This window comes from Odocoileus virginianus, chromosome 14 (assembly GCF_023699985.2).
Source record: "Odocoileus virginianus isolate 20LAN1187 ecotype Illinois chromosome 14, Ovbor_1.2, whole genome shotgun sequence".
Lineage (NCBI taxonomy): Eukaryota > Metazoa > Chordata > Mammalia > Artiodactyla > Cervidae > Odocoileus > Odocoileus virginianus.
The window spans coordinates 47,200,197-47,218,505 of NC_069687.1; the positions used below are offsets into that span (position 1 = coordinate 47,200,197).

Genomic DNA, 18,309 nt, shown 5'->3' on the forward strand with positions numbered 1-18,309 from the left:
AACATAAAAAACTCATTGAATTTCAAAATGCGATATTTTATTTTACTTTTAATTAAAGTATAGTTGATTTACAATATGTTAGTTTCAGGTGTAAGCAAAGTGACTCAGTTATACAAATGTGTGTGTGTGTGTGTGTGTGTGTGCGTGCGTGCGTACATTCCTGTGTGCTAAGTCACTTTAGTTGTGTGGAACTCTTTGCAACACCATGGACTATAGCCCACCAGGCTCCTCGGTCCATGGGATTCTCTAGGCAAGGATACTGGAACGGATCCCAATGCCTTCCTCCAGTGTGTGTGTGTGTGTGTGTGTGTGTGTGTGTGTGTGTATTTTTTTTTTATTTTTCAGATTCTTTTCTCTTATAGGTTACTACAAAATGTTAGGTATAGTTTCCTGTGGTCTACAGTAATTCCTTGTTGTTAACCTATTTTATTATTTTTAAATTGTCTTGTTAGACTAGTTGCTTTACAATGTTGTGTTAGTTTCTGCTGCACAAAAAAATGAATCACCTATGTCCCATCCCTCTGAAGCCTCCCTCCCCCCAGGTTATCTATTTTATATATAGCAGTGTGTATATGTTAGTCCCAAACACCTGAGTTATCCCTCCTATTCTCCTTATTTTGTACATGGAACTTTTTCCATCTGGTCTGGTGGAGGCAGGGAGGAAAGTGACAGATTCCCTGGGGAAAGTCCAGTCAGTTAAATGTTGATGTGGCCAAAGGAAGGAAAAGCTAATATGGTGAACATGGTTTTAGGGAAGGTGTAAAAGAGGGCCCAACAAGACTGGCCAAACCAGTCATCTTTGCTGTACCCACTCCCCAGATCAGGATGAGAACTTGGAGTATAGTCCAGAGACTCCTGTTAGCTACCAGATAGGTCTTCTGGACCATGTCCTTCAAATTGCTGCTCATGAGCTTTCTCAGTTGCAAGATTCATTTTTACTGTGTATTGAAATCAAAGCATATTCAGGCTACAAACCCATCAAAAAAAGTTTCTAAAGGATGACTTTGGATTTTAATCAATAGTTTTCATTCCTTGCTCAAGCATATCCATAATTCATAGAAAAGTGGCTCCTTGATTTCTTAAAAAGCTGGAAATAGAACTGCCATATGACCCAGCAATCCCACTTCTGGGCATACATACCGAGGAAACCAGATCTGAAAGAGACACGTGCACCCCAATGTTCATCGCAGCACTGTTTATAATAGCCAGGACATGGAAGCAACCCAGATGCCCATCAGCAGACGAATGGATGAGGAAGCTGTGGTACATATACACCGTGGAATATTACTCAGCCATTAAAAAGAATTCATTTGAATCAGTTCTAATGAGATGGATGAAACTGGAGCCCATTATACAGAGCGAAATAAGCCAGAAAGATAAAGACCAATACAGTATACTAACACATATATATGGAATTTAGAAAGATGGTAATGATAACCCTATATGCAAAACAGAAAAAGAGACTCAGATGTATAGAACAGACTTGTGGACTCTGGGAGAAGGCGAGGGTGGGATGTTTCAAGAGAACAGCATCGAAACATGTATATTATCTATAGTGAAACAGATCACCAGCCCAGGTGGGATGCATGAGACAAATGCTCGGGCCTGGTGCACTGGGAAGACCCAGAGGAATCGGGTGGAGAGGGAGGTGGGAGGGGGGACCAGGATGGGGAATACATGTAAATCCATGGCTAATTCATTTCAATGTATGACAAAAACCACTGCAATGATGTAAAGTAATTAGCCTCCAACTAATAAAAATAAATGGAAAAAAAAAAAGGCACTAAACCAGTAAAAAAAAAAAAAAGAAAAGTGACTCCTTTAGGTATTAATCTCCACCCACATATTAATAGAAAAGCAGAGAATAGGTAATTATATATTGAGAATCTTCTTTCAATTGCCAGAAATCAGTAAGCTCTTAGCCACAGCTGTATCTAATGGAAACACCTGAGGCACAATCTCTTGCCTTAGTTGTTGTTATTGTTCTTTTTAAAATCAATGTAGCTTAATTTTGTCCATCAAAATGAAAATTCATTTTTGAGAGTAAAAAAAAATTTGTTTATATATTCTAAATGAAGGCAACTTGAGTTCCTAATGTTGAAAATTGCTTAAGCATTTAAAATAGATAACTATTTCCCAGTATTTACACTGTGCAGTTAGTAATATTCCTTAGACTGGTAGGTACTCTTAGCTCCTACTCAGCATAGTTGAACCCAAGCAGGTAAACTAAGCATGACCACCATTCCCAGCGACCGCATAAAAAACACAAGAATCACTTTGGTTCCTTTTTTCCTTTATCCTTCACATCCCACTAATAACCAAATCTAATCATGCCAAATTGTTTTCATTCTAGTTTCATTTTGTTTAAGACTATGAATATCTTAACACTTGTTGACTTCCAACACTGCACTCTGAGAGCAATCCTATTTTCTTGATTTCTGATTTTCCCCTCTCTACCCATTTGAACTGTCTATTTCTTAATAATGCAGTTTCTTATCAAGGTGAGGCAAAAATATGCCTGGCATATTTAAGGAGCAGCAAGCCAGCTCAGGTTATAGAATCTCAGTGGGTAAGGAGGTTATGGGCAGCTCATTAACTTAGGGAGGAAGCCAGGGTTTTGATAATGTAGGGAGTTGCAGGCAATGGTAAAAATTGTCTTTTGTTTTCCCTAGGAGAGATGGGAAAGTATTAGAGTTTAGTTTTAAGCAGATAAGTGAAATGCTCTGAGTTGAATTTTAAAGAATCAGTTTGCTGTGGGAAGAATAAGCCAGAGTGAGGAAGAGGAAGACCCGGCAGATAAGATTGTTCTGTTCCCAGGGTAGTAGACACAGCCTCTATTGGTAGTGGTGGGGGTTGTAAGATGTTGTTAGTTTCAGGATGTTTGAGGTGGTGGTATAGGTAGGTAGAGTCAATTAGAGGTGCTCAAGGACACCCGATTTTTTTTTTTTAATCTGAGTTATTAACTAAATATAACATATTTGAGATAGAGATCACAGAGAGAAACACAGGTCAATGGTTCAGTTTTGGTCATTTAACTCTCATGTGCCCAATTAGATATCCTAGTGGAGATGTCACATACGCAGTTATATACAGGTCTTGAATTTAAAGAAGAGACTGTTGCTGAAGGCATATGTTTGAAACTTGGTATGTTGGAATCAAGATGCAAAAAATACTTCCCAAAGGAGAGAGTGATCAACTAGTTAATTCACTGCTGCTGAAAATTCTATTAAAATGGAGATGGCGATTGACCGTTGCATTTAGCAGCACAAAGACGTAGCCTGGAAAAGAGCAGTGTGCAATGGGATCGTGTGCTACCATTTGTGAAATGCTCACCACCACTTTCAACATGCCTGACTCTATGTTCAGTAATTTGGTCAGGTTAAAATGCATAGGGAAGGCTGCATAAAGCATTGAGCTGGCAACCAGGGTACCTAGGTTCCCACTAATAAGCTGTGTGGCAGAGGCAGGGCATTCTGCCTCTCAAGGCCTCTATTTCCTCACAAGTAAAATAAGGGGGCTAGAAAAGAACATTTAAACATGTTTTGCTAAAAAAGAAAAAGTAGGTATGTTTTACATTTTAAAAGAGAAGCTTAGTAACAAGCAAGTGTCCACTTGATTATATTCAATGGAAGATGCCTTTGAGAAGAGACCTCCAGGATCCTCTAACCTGCAGTGATGCCCTGTCCCCATCTTCTCTACTCGTCTGTTTGAGTCTATGATGTTCAAACCCTCCTTCTCTCTGTCCTCACATATGCCCACTCATACATCATCCTTGTCACCTCTGTACACAGATCTTACCCTCAAAGAACTGAAAACATGGTTGAAGTGGAAACATCGCGAGTCAATGTTGGAAACTGGGAAGATCTCCAGTGGATTTTTATCAGCACACATGAACTCTGTGCACGTAACTCCTTTCCCTGCTCGTAAGTACCATCCGAAGACATGAATGTGAAATGATTGCTCAGTTAGTTTTGGTCTGCCATAAGGGGGGAATTAAAAGAATCCAGAAATTTCATTTATAAGTTACATCAAATTAGCATAATGTTCTTTTCTGGGTAAAGTAAAGAATCTGCCTGCAATGTGGGAGACCTGGGTTTGATCCCTGGGTTGGGAAGATCTTCTGAAGAAGGGAAAGGATACCCGCTCCAGTATTCTGGCCTGGAGAATTCCATGGACTATATAGTGCATGGGGTTGCAAAGAGTTGGACATGACTGAGCGACTTGCACTTTCACTTTTTTTTCTTGGAGGCCCAATTTGATGGCTTGGGTATTCATTTTCATCAAACTAAATGGAAAATGAATAAATGAGTTGGTTGTGGTTAAACCACAGAAGTCTGCTTTTGTATTGAACTGATGTTTACTGATTCCAACTCTAGATAAGCTGCAGGCAAGCATCTTCTTTTCCTTGCTGGGGAAGGAAAAGATGATGTGGAGGTCATTTATTTGATCAACTGCCTTCTGTGGGCCAGTTTTGTATTAGATGGCTTAAACCTTTGAACCCTTTTGATCCTGACTGCTTTCTGAGGCCTTATTCCCATTTTAGAGATGACTAAGAGTGAGAGAGCTACCTTAGCTGTGGCTTTTTGGAGCTTTTGTTGTTTCAGGGTGGTTTTACTTGCTCCTACCTCAAACCATCTACTCTACAACTCACTCAAGGATTTCTCTTTTAGGAAATTTGTACCTGTCTTCTCTCAGGTTCTTGCCACAGCCTGCTGAAAAGCCCTTCATTTATTCATCTTTGCATCTATTCATTCGTTTCGTCATTCACTCATTCAGAAAGTACTTGTTATGGGCCACAATACTCTATTTTTCTCTCCTATTAAAATTTCTTTTCATTATAATCTCAAGGAAAAGAATATTAATTTTCCTAACTATTCTTATCAAAATGCAATTTAATTTTGAAAATGGGAATGAGGCATGAATGCCTTTTTAAAAGAAGAAACAAATTTTAATGTATAGAAGTATAAGGTGTAGCTTCTGTCCTTAAAAAAAGTATCTACACTAACTACTACTGTCTTCACCATCCTCACGTCTTGATCCAGGTGATCATTATTTTTTTTTTTTTTAGAATAATGTAACTTTTCATAGAATTGTATAAAAATCACATTAACTGTTCTAATACATGATTCCCCAACCTTTTTGGCACCAGAGATTGGCTTCATGGAAGACACAGGCCAGGGGTTGGGAGATGGTTTCGGGATGATTCAAACGCATTACATTTATTGTGTGCTTTATTTCTATTGTTATTACATCAGCTCTACCTCAGATCATCAGGCATTAGATAGTGGAGGTTGGAGACCCCTTTTCTAATGTATACCAATATCCTCCTTTGATGTCTTTTACTCACGAAGTCGTGCCTGACTGTTTGCAACTCCATGTGCCAGGCTTCCCTGTCCTTCACCATCTCCCAGAGTTTGTTCACACTCCTTTGGTGAGTGACCTTAAAAACAGTATATATTTCATGCATGCTATTAGAATATGTTTTATGAACTGGGGTTTATATCTTTCAAGCTGGGAGCAATGACACAGTCGTTCCCTGCTATTTCACCAGGGGTTTGCTAGGTTCTTGAACATTGTATTAGAAGGCTCAAAACCACTTCAGTGGATGTTGTCTTAGTTACATTCAGCAATTTAGGGCACGATTCAGGTAAGTTTGTAGTCATTGTTTCAAAAATGTCTAGGAACTGATGCTTTTTCACCCTTGGAATTGATAGCATACTTTTACTTCAGGAACATGTGAACTAGAGGAAAGTTAAGTGATTACCTCTGAAAGTGTTCACTTGGGGAAGTAGGTGGGGTGGTATTGACTACTGACTGCAGAAATATCAGTGGGGGTTGTTTAGATTCCAAGGTGCCAAATCATTTGCCACAAAATTACCAAATGTTCCCACTGGGAACATAGGTCCTGCATCTTTACCTCTAGCCTGGGGCATTCCTTTGAAGCAAAGATAATAATCTGTGTTTTCATTGAACCAAAAAGTAAAACCAAGCATGACCAGAACATTTCTAGAAATACTCTAAGACAAGCTTACTTTAGATGAGGCCAGAAATGGTGATTCCAAGTATGGCTTAGTTGCCTCTGAGTCAGTCATTTCACAAGGACAGAGGGAGGGAGTCAAGAGCACAGATGGGCACCACTCTGTCCCTGGAAGAGTTACCTTCCACACATCCAGACCATCATGGGAAGCCCCTTGACATTTCCCCAGAATTCTCAGATTGCCCTTTATTACACTAAAATAGAGGCTCCATAAAACAAAAATTCAGCTCCCCTGTTTCCTACAATACACAGACATCATTGTTTCAATGACTTCATCTCTTGTGCAGTTGTGTTGATTGGGCATTGTAGTCACTGTTCTCACAAGCATCTGTTTGGGAATTTTTATCTTATGGCCCTTTCATTGTAAAGCTTTCTTTATCATCCTGCTGCTACTACTTGGGAACAATGCATTCTTTGGTTGTAAAACTGATTTTGTGTTTCCTAACCTTTTTGGAATACTTATACTACATCCAGGGCCTTCCTAGGTGGCACTAGTGGTAAGGAACTCACCTGCCAATGTAGGAGATATAAGAAATGCAGGTTAAATAAGTGGGTTGGGAAGATCTCTTGGAGGAGGGCATGACAACCCACTTATTATTCCTGCCTGAAGAATCCCATAGCCAGAGGAGCCTGGCGGGCTACAGTCCATAGGGTCGGTCGCAGAGCTGGACATGACTGAAGTGACTTAGTGTGCATGCATGCATATGACCTCCAATGTTAGGAAATCAATTTCTATGTAGTTTTTGATTGGCTGAATAAACTCTATCCCTCTGTTTGTCCTTTAGTAGGAGAGAATTTTTGGTGACAGAGCACATGAAAGAAAGGGGTCACAGGGAACTTCCTCTGCCTTTTTACCACCAGGCATTTGGAAAACTGATTTCTCTGTTTTCAGCAAGTCTAACCCCTCTTTCCTTAAATATCTCTCCTGTAGCAAATGAGGGAAATCATGGTGCAGAGGGTAAGTGCAGAGCTTGGAGCCAGAATGCTGAAATTTAATTCCAGCTCTCCTTTTTGATGGCTGCACGACCTTGGACATGTCACTGAATGTCTCCCTCTCCACGCTTCAGTTTATTCATCTGGAAATGCTGTTATTCAGTCCCTTAGTCATGTCCAACTCTTTGTGACCCTATGGACTGCAGCACGCCAGGCTTCCCCCTGTCCTTCACCATCTCTCAGAGCTTGCTCAAACTCATGTCCGTCAAGTCAGTGATGCCATCCTACCATCTCATCCTGTGTCATCCCCTTCTCCTCCTGCCTTCAATCTTTCCCAGCAGCCAGGTCTTTTCTAATTACTCAGCTCTTTGCATAATGTGGCCAAAGTTTCAGCTTCAGCATCAGTCCTTCCAATGAATATTAGGGACTGATTTTCTTTAGGATTGACTCGTTTGATCTCCTTGCTGTCCAACGGACTCTCAAAAGGACAGGGACTCTCCAACAGCACAGTTCAAAAGCATCAATTCTTAGGTGCTCAGCCTTCTTTATGGTCCAACTCTCACATCCATACATGACTACTGGAAAAACCATAGCTTTGATTAGATGGAACTTTGTTGGCAAAGTAATGTCTCTGTGGTTTTTTTTTTAATTTTTTTTCTTTTTATTATTATTATTATTTTCCATTTATTTTTATTAGTTGGAGGGTAATTACTTCACAACATTGCAGTGGGTTTTGTCATACATTGACATGAATCAGCCATGGAGTTACATGTATTCCCCATCCCGATCCCCCCTCCCACCTCCCTCTCCACCCGATCCCTCTGGGTCTTCCCAGTGCACCAGGCCCGAGCACTTGTCTCATGCATCCCACCTGGGCTGGTGATCTGTTTCACTATAGATAATATACATACTATTCTCTCGAAACATCCCACCCTCACCTTCTCCCACAGAGTCCACAAGTCTGTTCTGTACATCTGTGTCTCTTTTTCTGTTTTGCATTTGGGTTATCATCACCATCTTTCTAAATTCCATATATGTGTGTTAGTATACTGTATTGGTCTTTATCTTTCTGGCTTACTTCACTCTGTATAATGGGCTCCAGTTTCATCCATCTCATTAGAACTGATTCAAATGAATTCTTTTAATGGCTGAGTAATATTCCACGGTGTATATGTACCACAGCTTCCTCATCCATTCGTCTGCTGATGGGCATCTAGGTTGCTTCCATGTCCTGGCTATTATAAACAGTGCTGCGATGAACACTGGGGTGCATGTGTCTCTTTCAGATCTGGTTTCCTCGGTGTGTATGCCAAGGAGTGGGATTGCTGCTGGGTCATATGGCATATGCTGCCTAGGTTTGTCATACCTTTTCTTCCAAGGAGCAAGTGTCTTTTAATTTCCTGGTTGCAGTCACCATCTGCAGTGATTTTGGAACCTAAGGAAATAAAGTCTGTTGCTGCTTCCACTGTTTCCCCATATATTTGCCATGAAGTGATGAGACCAAATGCCATGATCTTCATTTTTTGAATGTTGAATTTTAAGCCAGGCTTTCCACTCCAGGAGTTGGTGATGGACAGGGAAGCCCTGCCTGCAGTCCATGGAGTCGCAAGGAGTCAGACATGACTGAGGAACTTAACTGACTTTCACCTTCATCAGGAGGCTCCTTAGTTCCTCTTTGCTTTCTGTCATAAGAGTGGTATCATCTGCATATCTGAGGTTGTTGATATTCATCTGGAATAGAGGATATTAATAGTAACTTCATAGGGTTGTTATAAAGATTATACCAGTTCAGTTCAGTTCAGTTCAGTCCAGTCACTCAGTCATGTCCAACTCTGCGACCCCATGACCAGCAGCATGCCAGGGCTCCCTGTGCATCACCAACACCCGGAGTCCACCCAAACCCATGTCCATCGAGTCAGTGATACCATCCAACCATCTCATCCTCTGTCATCCCCTTCTCCTCCTGCCCTCAGTCTTTCCCAGCATCAGGGTCTTTTCCAATGAATCAGCTCTTTGAATCAGGTGGCCAAAGTATTGGAGCCTCAGCTTCAGTGTCAGTCCTTCCAATGAACACCCAGGACTGAACTCCTTTAGGATGGACTGGTTGGATCTCCTTGCAGTCCAAGGAACTCTCAAGAGTCTTCTCCAACGCCACAGTTCAAAAGTATCAATTCTTCAGCACTCAGCTTTCCTTATAGTCCAACTCTCACATCCATACATGACCACTGGAAAGACCGTAGCCTTGACTAGACAGACCTTTATTGGCAATGTCTCTGCTTTTTAATATGTTGTCTAGGTTGGTCATAACTTTCCTTCCAAGGAGTAAGTGTCTTTTAATTTCATGGCTGCAATCATGATCTGCAGTGATTTTGGAGCCCCCAAAAATAAAGTCAGCCACTGTTTACACTGTTTCCCCATCTACCTGCCATGAAGTGATGGGACTGGATGCCATGATCTTAGTTTTCTGAATGTTAAGTTTTAAGCCAACTTTTTCACTCTCCTCTTTCACTTTCATCAAGAGGCTCTTTAGTTCTTCTTCACTTTCTACCATAAGGGTGGTGTCATCTGCATATCTGATGTTCTTGATATTTCTCCTGGCAATCTTGATTCCAGCTTGTGCTTCCTCCAGCCCAGCATTTCTCATGATGTACTCTCCATATAAGTTACATAAGCAGGGTGACTATATACAGCCTTGACTTACTCCTTTTCCTATTTGGAACCAGTCTGCTATTAAATGTCCAGTTCTAACTGTTGCTTTCTGACGTGCATACAGGTTTCTCAAGAGGCAGGTCAGGTGGTCTGGTATTACCATCCCCTTCATAACTGTCCACAGTTTATTGTGATCCACATAGTCAAAGGCTTTGGCATAGTCAATAAAGCAGAAATAGATGTTTTTCTGGAACTCTCTTGCTTTTTTGATGATCCATTGGATGTTGGCAATTTGATCTCTGGTTCCTCTGCCTCTTCTAAAACCAGCTTGAACATCTGGAGGTTCATGGTTCACTTATGGCTGAGGCCTGGCTTGGAGAATTTTAAGCATTATTTTGCTGGAGTGTGAGATGAGCTCAATTGTGCAGTAGTTTGAGCATTCTTTGGCATTGCTTTTCTTTGGGACTGGAATGAAAACTGACCTTTTCCAGTCCTGTGGCCACTGCTGAGTTTTCCATATTTGCTGGTATATTGAGTGCAGCACTTTCACAGTGTCATCTTTCAGGATTTGACATAGCTCAGCTGGACTTCCATCACCTCCACTAGCTTTTTCATAGTGGTGCTTCCTAAGGCCCATTTGACTTCACATTCCAGGATGTCTGACTCTAGGTGAATGATCACACCATAGTGATTATCTGGGTCATGAAGATCTTTTTTGTACAGTTCTTCTGTGTATTCTTGCCACCTCTTCTTAATATCTTCTGCTTCCATTAGGTCCCTTCCATTTCTGTCCTTTATTGAGCCCATCTTTGCATGAAATATTCCCTTGGTATCTCTAATTTTCTTGAAGAGATCTCTAGTCTTTCCCATTCTATTGTTTTCCTCTATTTCTTTGCTTTGATTGCTGAAGAAGGCTTTCTTATCTGTCCTTGCTATTCTTTGGAACTTTGCATTCAGATGAGAATATCTTTCCTTTTCCCCTTTGCTTTTCACTTCCTGTCTTTTCACAACTATTTGTAAGGCTTCCTCAGACAGCCATTTTGCTTTTTTGCATTTTTTTTCTTGGGGATGGTCTTGATTCCTGTCTCCTGTACAATGTCACGAACCTCCATCCATAGTTCATCAGGTACTCTGTCTATCAGATCTAGTCCCTTAAATCTATTTCTCACTTCCATGTATGGGCATAAGGGATTTGATTTAGGTCATACCTGAATGGTCTAGTGGTTTTCTCCACTTTCTTCAATTTAAGTCTGAATTTGGCAATAAGGAGTTCATGATCTGAGCCACAGTCAGCTCCCAGTCTTGTTTTTGCTGACTGTATAGAGCTTCTCCATCTTTGGCTGCAAAGAATATAATCAATCTGATTTCAGTGTCGGCCATCTGGTGATGTCCATATGTAGAGTCTTCTCTTGTGTTGTTGGAAGAGGGTGTTTGCTATGACCAGTTTGTTCTCTTGGAAAAACTCTATTAGCCTTTGCCCTGCTTCATTCTGTACTCCAAGGCCAAATTTGCCTGTTACTCCGGGTTTTTCTTGACTTCCTGCTGTTGCATTCCAGTCCCTTATGATGAAAAGAACATCTTTTTTGGGTGTTTGTTCTAGAAGGTCTTATAGATTTTCATAGAACTGTTCAACCTCAACTTCTTTGGCGTTACTGGTCAGGACATGGACTTGAATTACCATGACATTGAATGGTTTGCCTTGGAAATGAACAGAGATCATTTTGTTGTTTTTGAGATTGCATCCAATCTCAAAGATTATATATAATATATATAACTTATTATAGCATATATATTATACATAATATATAATATACAATATATATAATCCAAAGATTATATAAATTAATACATATAAAGCATTTAGAACAGTGCCTGGCACAGGACAAGCACTCTTAAGCATATTAGCTGTTATCCCAACCTCTACTCAGGTCCTAGTCATCTTTCCCAGGCTTCCACCAGCTGAGTCATTAGCACCTTTGCTCAAATCACCCCTCCATCATCTGACTTTATTTATTACAACTTTGTTATTATCACTCTCTCTTCTCTCCAACTTCAAAGCTCTTCAGAATCTAGGTAGACTCTGCATAAGATATACCCTTTTAAAGAGGCAAAGCATGTTCATGAATCATTACATTATTTTTAATGAAATAACCACGGAAGACTGAACCAAGAAGAGATTTGAGTAGAGATCTAAATGCAATGTAGCATATTCTACCTTTGAATTCACATCCATTTACTTTCAAAAGATTAATATTCCCTTGGCTATTCATTTTTCAAATTTCTTATGGGCATCTGACATGTAAGCAGTGGGCTAATTTAAAATATTATTAAGAAATATGAGACAAGATCTTATAACTCATCTATCAGTTGGTGACTGAGGAGGGGAAAGAGCTAGAAGATGAAGTAATCAGTTTACGAAATGAGTAAAATGATGAATAATGTTTGCCTTTGGCTCTCTAATCCTAGGACTTACTCTGCTTTGTCTAAATTATGAACAAATAATACACTCCATTTTTTTTTGTTTTGTCTTGTTGGTTACATTAGAGTTGCTAAATCCATTTTACATTCATGACAAGAATAAATGGCACTTAAGACACTTTTGAATTTCCCTGGCGGCTCAGACGGTAAAGCATTGTAGGCTCTCATCTACAATGAGGGAGACCAGGGTCCGATCCCTGGGTCATGAAGATCCCCTGGAGAAGGAAATGGCAACCCACTCCAGTATTCTTGCCTGGAAAATCCCATGGACGTAGGAGCCTGGTAGGCTACAGGCCATGGAGTCTCAAAGAGTTGGACACAACTGAGCAACTTCACTTTAGAGACTTTTTGAAAAGTTAAAATTAATTTATCTCTGTCCTGGTTCAAGAAGTCACTTTCTAATACTTAGCTCTGAGATCTATTTGAGTTTTCAAACTTAATTTTAGGAAGAATGCCATTGTTCAATAAAATTACAGGATTCGCTGAAACATACATCTTCATATTAAAAGCAAACAGATACCACAGTGGGCTGGAAAATAGGATCTCTTGAGATCCTCAAATGGAATGCTGGAAGGATGCACTGTGGCAAGTCTCAAAATCCACTTGAAGTATTTGAATTTCAAATTAAACTAGAATCTTTGGAGATTTGAATTGTGTCTATTCTTTGTAAAATTCTCCACTCTTATTCAAAAGAAAAAAGAAACCTTAATGTCCTCCATAAAAGCTTAAAAGTATCTGGAACTTCTAACAGCTCATACTAAACATCACAACAAATTAAATATAAGTGAATATGGAACAGATGTGTTACCCTGCTCTCGAAATACTTAGGAATTTAAAATTAGGAAAGTTGGGAGAGAAAAGAGCTGATGAGAGACACATTGATTATGAGTATACTATATCACCTTATAATCAAAACATTCTTCCCCTGTTGAAAATAAAAGATCAATTTCTAATGAATTCTGAAGTTTGAGTTTGCTCCAGGATCGCTAATATTGCAACACTTAAACTGATTTATAAAAACTTTTGCTATGTTTTCCAAGGGGATTTCAAGGCGGCTCAGTGGTAAAGAAGCCACCTGCCAATGCAGGAGAAACAGGTTCCATCCCTGGGTCCGGAAGATCCCCTGGAGAAGGAAATGGCAGCCCATTCCAGTGTTCTTCCCTGGGAAATCCCATGGACAGAGGAGCCTGATGGGCTGCAGTCCATGGTGTCACAAGAGTCAGACATGATTTGGCGATTAAATAACGAAATAGATCCATTGGCAGCAGCATCATCCCTTTCTACCATCTTTATCTCTACATCAACTATCTAAATGTGCAACACATTTGTATAGATTGTGTGCTACTTGAAAGATTTAACAAAACTCCCAAGACCCTCTCCTTAGAAAGTTTACAGGTGCAGAAATAGATATCGCTTTGCATACAGTTTCTAGAAGATTGCTAGCCTGAGTGGGTGGGGGCAATGGATGCCCAGTGAATAATCTCTCCTTTATAAAGTAAATGTATTTTGAGAGCTGTGGATTCCACCTTCATCACCTCTAGCCTAACAGTGAAGTGCTAGTCACTTAGTCATGTCCAATTCTTTGAGACTCGTGGACCCTTGCCCACCAGGCTCCTCTGTCCATGGAATTCTCCAGGCAAGAATACTGGAGTGGGATTGCCATTCCCTTCTCTAGGGGATTTTCCTGACCCTGGGTCTCCTGCATTGCAAGCAGATTCTTCACTGTCTGAACCACCAGGGAATTCCTACACAGGGACTTAGCACAAAGAGTAATGATGTGTGATGAGGGTGGGGAGGTGTAAGAGGGGAAGTTCAGATAAAAATGCTCAAAATGTTCTTCCCACTTCCCCCAACCCCAGCAGAGTCAGATGTTAAATTCACAGCCAAGGCTCCTACTGGCATTTGGTTTCATGGTAAAGCTCAAAAGATGCACTTGGTATTTGCTGAGCATGAACAGCATATCAGCCTCTGCTGGCTGGCCAGATCAATATATTCATAACCTTACAAGAAATGTGAATGCATTTCTGTAAATGGTGTAACTGTGGGCCTGGAAAATGCCCAGTGTCAATAATAGGAAAGGAAAAGAAAAAACTGGTTAAAGAAGGAGAAGTCAGGCTTGGGTCTTCACCTGTGTTTATCAAATACATCTCTTTCACTTTCAGGAAATGTAAAATTCTTTATTGATGAATCATTCTTTTTTTTTTTTTGAATCATTCTTTTTATAGGAGTTGATGTGATAGATAACGACTCTTTCCTAGGAAGTCCCCGAGAGATATCTTCTGAATGTATGCTTTAATTAACTTAAAAGAAATGCCTATCTACACAATAGAAGTGGCCTTTTTTTGGTTTAATTTTGGGAGGGATCAGTGATTGTAGGACAAAACACTGTTTTGTTTTGTAATTTTTTTGCACTTATTCAACAAGTATATTAACTACTTACTGTAGGTCAGGCCCTGGAGAATGCAACACAGCCCCTGCTCTATGGGAACTTGCAGTCTGGTGGGAGTGATCCCATCTCACCTCTTGTCCTAGTAACTCTGAAATTAACTACCCACCCCATCAAGAGAGTGTGTATGAAATCCAACAACCCAACTATCTCTCTTGTCACAACTACTAATGAATTCTTACAAGCCACCACAACATATTCTGCTTCCAGTGTTTTTATACGATATTTGAAACACCTGTTCCTTTAAGAGATTTCAAAGTTTCTGATAGTGTAAAGAGTGTTTGCAATCTAAACTTTAGCTTTAAGATCTGGGTCACCCTGAATAGATTATATAAATAATGATCCCCGAAATGTCTGTGCATTTGACTCACATCTCCAAGAATTGACTACCTTCTACACAAACACACACATACCCCATACTGAACAGTCTCGTCCTTTTTCACTAACAACTGTCTAGACAAAAGACTGTCATAGGAGGGCTTTTGTGGACGTGGGTGTTTAATATCATTAGCCAGCAGAGGAATACAGATTAAAACCACCATGAGATATTACCATGTACCTTTAAGAAAGGTAAAATGTAAGGTAGTGACAAAATTAATGCTGACAATGGTGTAGAGAACCTGGATCACTTGTACATTGTTGGTGGGAATGTTAAGACACTCTGGAAAAAATAATAGTAGTTTCTTAAAAAACCAAACTTGCACTTAGCGTATGACCTAGCATTCCTGAGCATTTATCTCAGAAAAATGATGGTGTGTGCTCACACAGAAACCTATACACAAATGCTTATAGCAGAAAATGTCTATTTGCAGTAGCCAAAAGGTGGTAACGGCCCTTATGCCTTTCAAGGGGTGAATGGTCAAACAATCTGAGGTCATTCCATGTACTGGAATAATACTCAGCAATAAAAAGAAAGTATTGATCCATGAGACAACTTTGATCAAATTCCATAATCAATCTCTTTATGTTTAGTAAAAGAAAATCAAAAATCAACCCACAAATATCTACAGGGTATGACTACATTTATATAACAACCTTGAAATGATTAAATTATAGAAATGGAGAACAGATTAGTGTTTTCTAGAGTTTAAGGAGTGGGTGAGGGTGTATCTATTAAAGAGCATGATGAGTGATCCTTGGGGTGATGGAAATGCTCTGTATCTGGACCCTAACAGTGTCAGTATCCTACTATGGTATTGAACTACAGTTTTATAAGGTTTAGCACTAGGGTCAACTGGCTAAAGGAGACACACACTCTCCTTGAATGATTTCTTACAAGCATATGTGAATCTGTGTGTGTGTGTGTGTGTTTAGTTGCTAAGTCATGTCCAACTCTTTTGCAACCCCATGGACTGTAGCCCACCAGGTTCCACTGTCGATGGGATTTCCCAGGCAAGAATACTGGAGTGGGTTGCCATTTTTTTCTCCAGGGGATCTTCCTAGACCTGGGGATCAAACCCATGTCTCCAGCATTGCGGATGGATTCTTTACCCCTGAGCCACCAGATCATGGCGTCTGGTCCCATCACTTCATGTCAAATAGATGGGGAAACAGTGGCTGACTTAATTTGGGGGGGGGGGTTCTAAACTCACTGCAGATGGTGATTGCAGCCATGAAATTAAAAGATGCTTACTCCTTAGAAGAAAAGTTATGACTACCTAGACAGCATATTAAAAAGCAGAGACATTACTTTGCCAACAAAAGTCCATCTAGTCAAGGCTATGATTTTTCTAGTAGTCATGTATGGATGTGAGAATTGGACTATAAAGAAAGCTGAGTGCCTTTTGAACTGTGGTGTTGGAGAACACTCTTGAGAGTCCCTTGGACTGCAAGGAGATCCAACCAGTTCATCCTAAAGGAAATCAGTCCTGAATATTCATTGGAAGGACTGATGCTGAAGCTGAAACTCCAATACTTTGGCCACCTGATGTGAAGAGCTGACTCATTTGAAAAGACCCTGATGCTGGTAAAGATTGAGGGAAGTTAGAGAAGGGGACGACAGAGAAACAGATGGTTGGATGGCATCACCGACTCAATGGACATGGGTTTAGGTAGGATCCAGCAGTTGGTGATGGACAGGGAGGCCTGGTGTGCTGGTTGCAAAGAGTCAGACACGACTGAGCATCTGAACTGAACTGAACTGAGCCACCAGAGAAGTCCATATGTGAATCTATAGTTACTGCAAATCAAAAGGTTAATTAAAAAACTTGTGACTTCCAGTTCTACATATGGAAATGGTAAAAAGTGTTTCCTCTATCAATTTGGATCTACAAAAAGTCAGAGTTTAAAATTTAACTATTGATAAAAATAACGCCTGTATGTGACAATTTCTAATAATTAACCCCTACTTGCAAATACCTATTACAGAACTATTCATTGTATACCAAAAATGGATCACTATTGACCTCATCCTTCCTCCTTCAAAAAAGTGAAAATTCCTTTTTCCTAATGAGATCAGTGAGGATCAGGTTTATGCCCACAAGACTTCTTTAAACAGTTGGCTATGCTGTCTTTTTGTTCTTGAAAAGAATATCCTCTCCAGGCAGAGAAATTACCAAAAGGTGTCCTTCTGGGCAAATCGTTTTGACAAAAGGCTTCTCTTCCTCCAGACTGACTGCAATCCTGAGCTAGGACACTGGGTTTGATATACAGAGATCAAGCCTGGTTTCAACATCCATTTGTCTCCCTTGGTAATCACCCTAGTACAGGTCAGCGTAAACAAGTCTATAGAGATTCCCAGGTAGCTCAGCAGTAAAGAATACACCTGTCAATGCAGGAGACGTGGGTTTGATCCCTGGGTCAGGAAGATCCTCTGGAGAAGAAAAGGGCAACCCACTCCAGCGTTCTCACCTGGAGAATTCCATAGACAGCGGAGAGTAGAGGGCAACAGTCCGCAGAGCCGCAAAGAGCTGGAGATGATTGAGCACGCACGCACACACGCATACACACACAGCACCAGCCTGTGCCGCGGCCCTCAGTCCTACCCCAGACCCAGGGCCTTTCAGCTGCTGCCAGGACAGTGAGGAAGAACACCTGGACCTCTTTGGGAAAGTGGGCTTCTTAGGCTCTGCTTCCTGCAGCAGGGTTTCCACTTAAGTGTCAGCTTCCTCAGTTTCCTCGGTTTTCATGGTGGAGATTAGAAAGGAGATAAGAGAGGACAACTAGCATTTATTGAACCCCTTCTGTCTATGTGCCTGTAATTTTTCATGACTTGATAAGCACTATGCTGCATTTTATGATTGTCTTTTAACAGATGAGACTGCTGAAGCTCAAAGACATGAAATGCATCTGTTAAGCCCACTAGCTAAAAAGAATTTAGTTTTGACCTGATGGGGTGAGGCCAAAGAGTCAAAGACTACAATAATCAACTGGAAGGCCCTGCTGTAGGGAGGATACTTGGGGTAAGCAGGACCTAGGGTGATTTGATCCCTGACTCCTTGGTTACAGTATGTTCTCAAGCTTAAGTCAACAGATTTTGAGAACTTGAAAAAGAAGCTTGAAGGTCAAAGAAAGAAACACTATGATAGACCTGAAGAAAACACCTAAGATAGCTGATGGACAAGAGATTTGTTTGTGGTTGAGACATTTTTATCAGAGGAAGAATACTTCTGAGTTTGAAGCAAAGTGGGCACAATAAGGACATATAACCTCAGCCTCTAGAGTCCTTGAAAGTGGCTGATGTCTCAAACAGAATCTCCCCCATACTCTAAAAACATAACCCAACCAGCGTGTCACTAATTTTATTTTATTTTTTTAATTTAGATTA

At 40.4% G+C, this 18,309-nt stretch overlaps 1 long non-coding RNA gene across 1 annotated transcript in view; it reads left to right on the plus strand.

Moving 5' to 3' along the window:
* Window positions 1-18,309, plus strand: part of LOC139038266 (uncharacterized) — a 141,431-nt gene that overhangs the window by 40,457 nt on the left and 82,665 nt on the right. Inside the window, exon 2 of the long non-coding RNA XR_011491237.1 lies at window positions 3,792-3,923. This is a non-coding gene — a long non-coding RNA (uncharacterized lncRNA). The remainder of the gene's footprint in view (window positions 1-3,791; window positions 3,924-18,309) is intronic.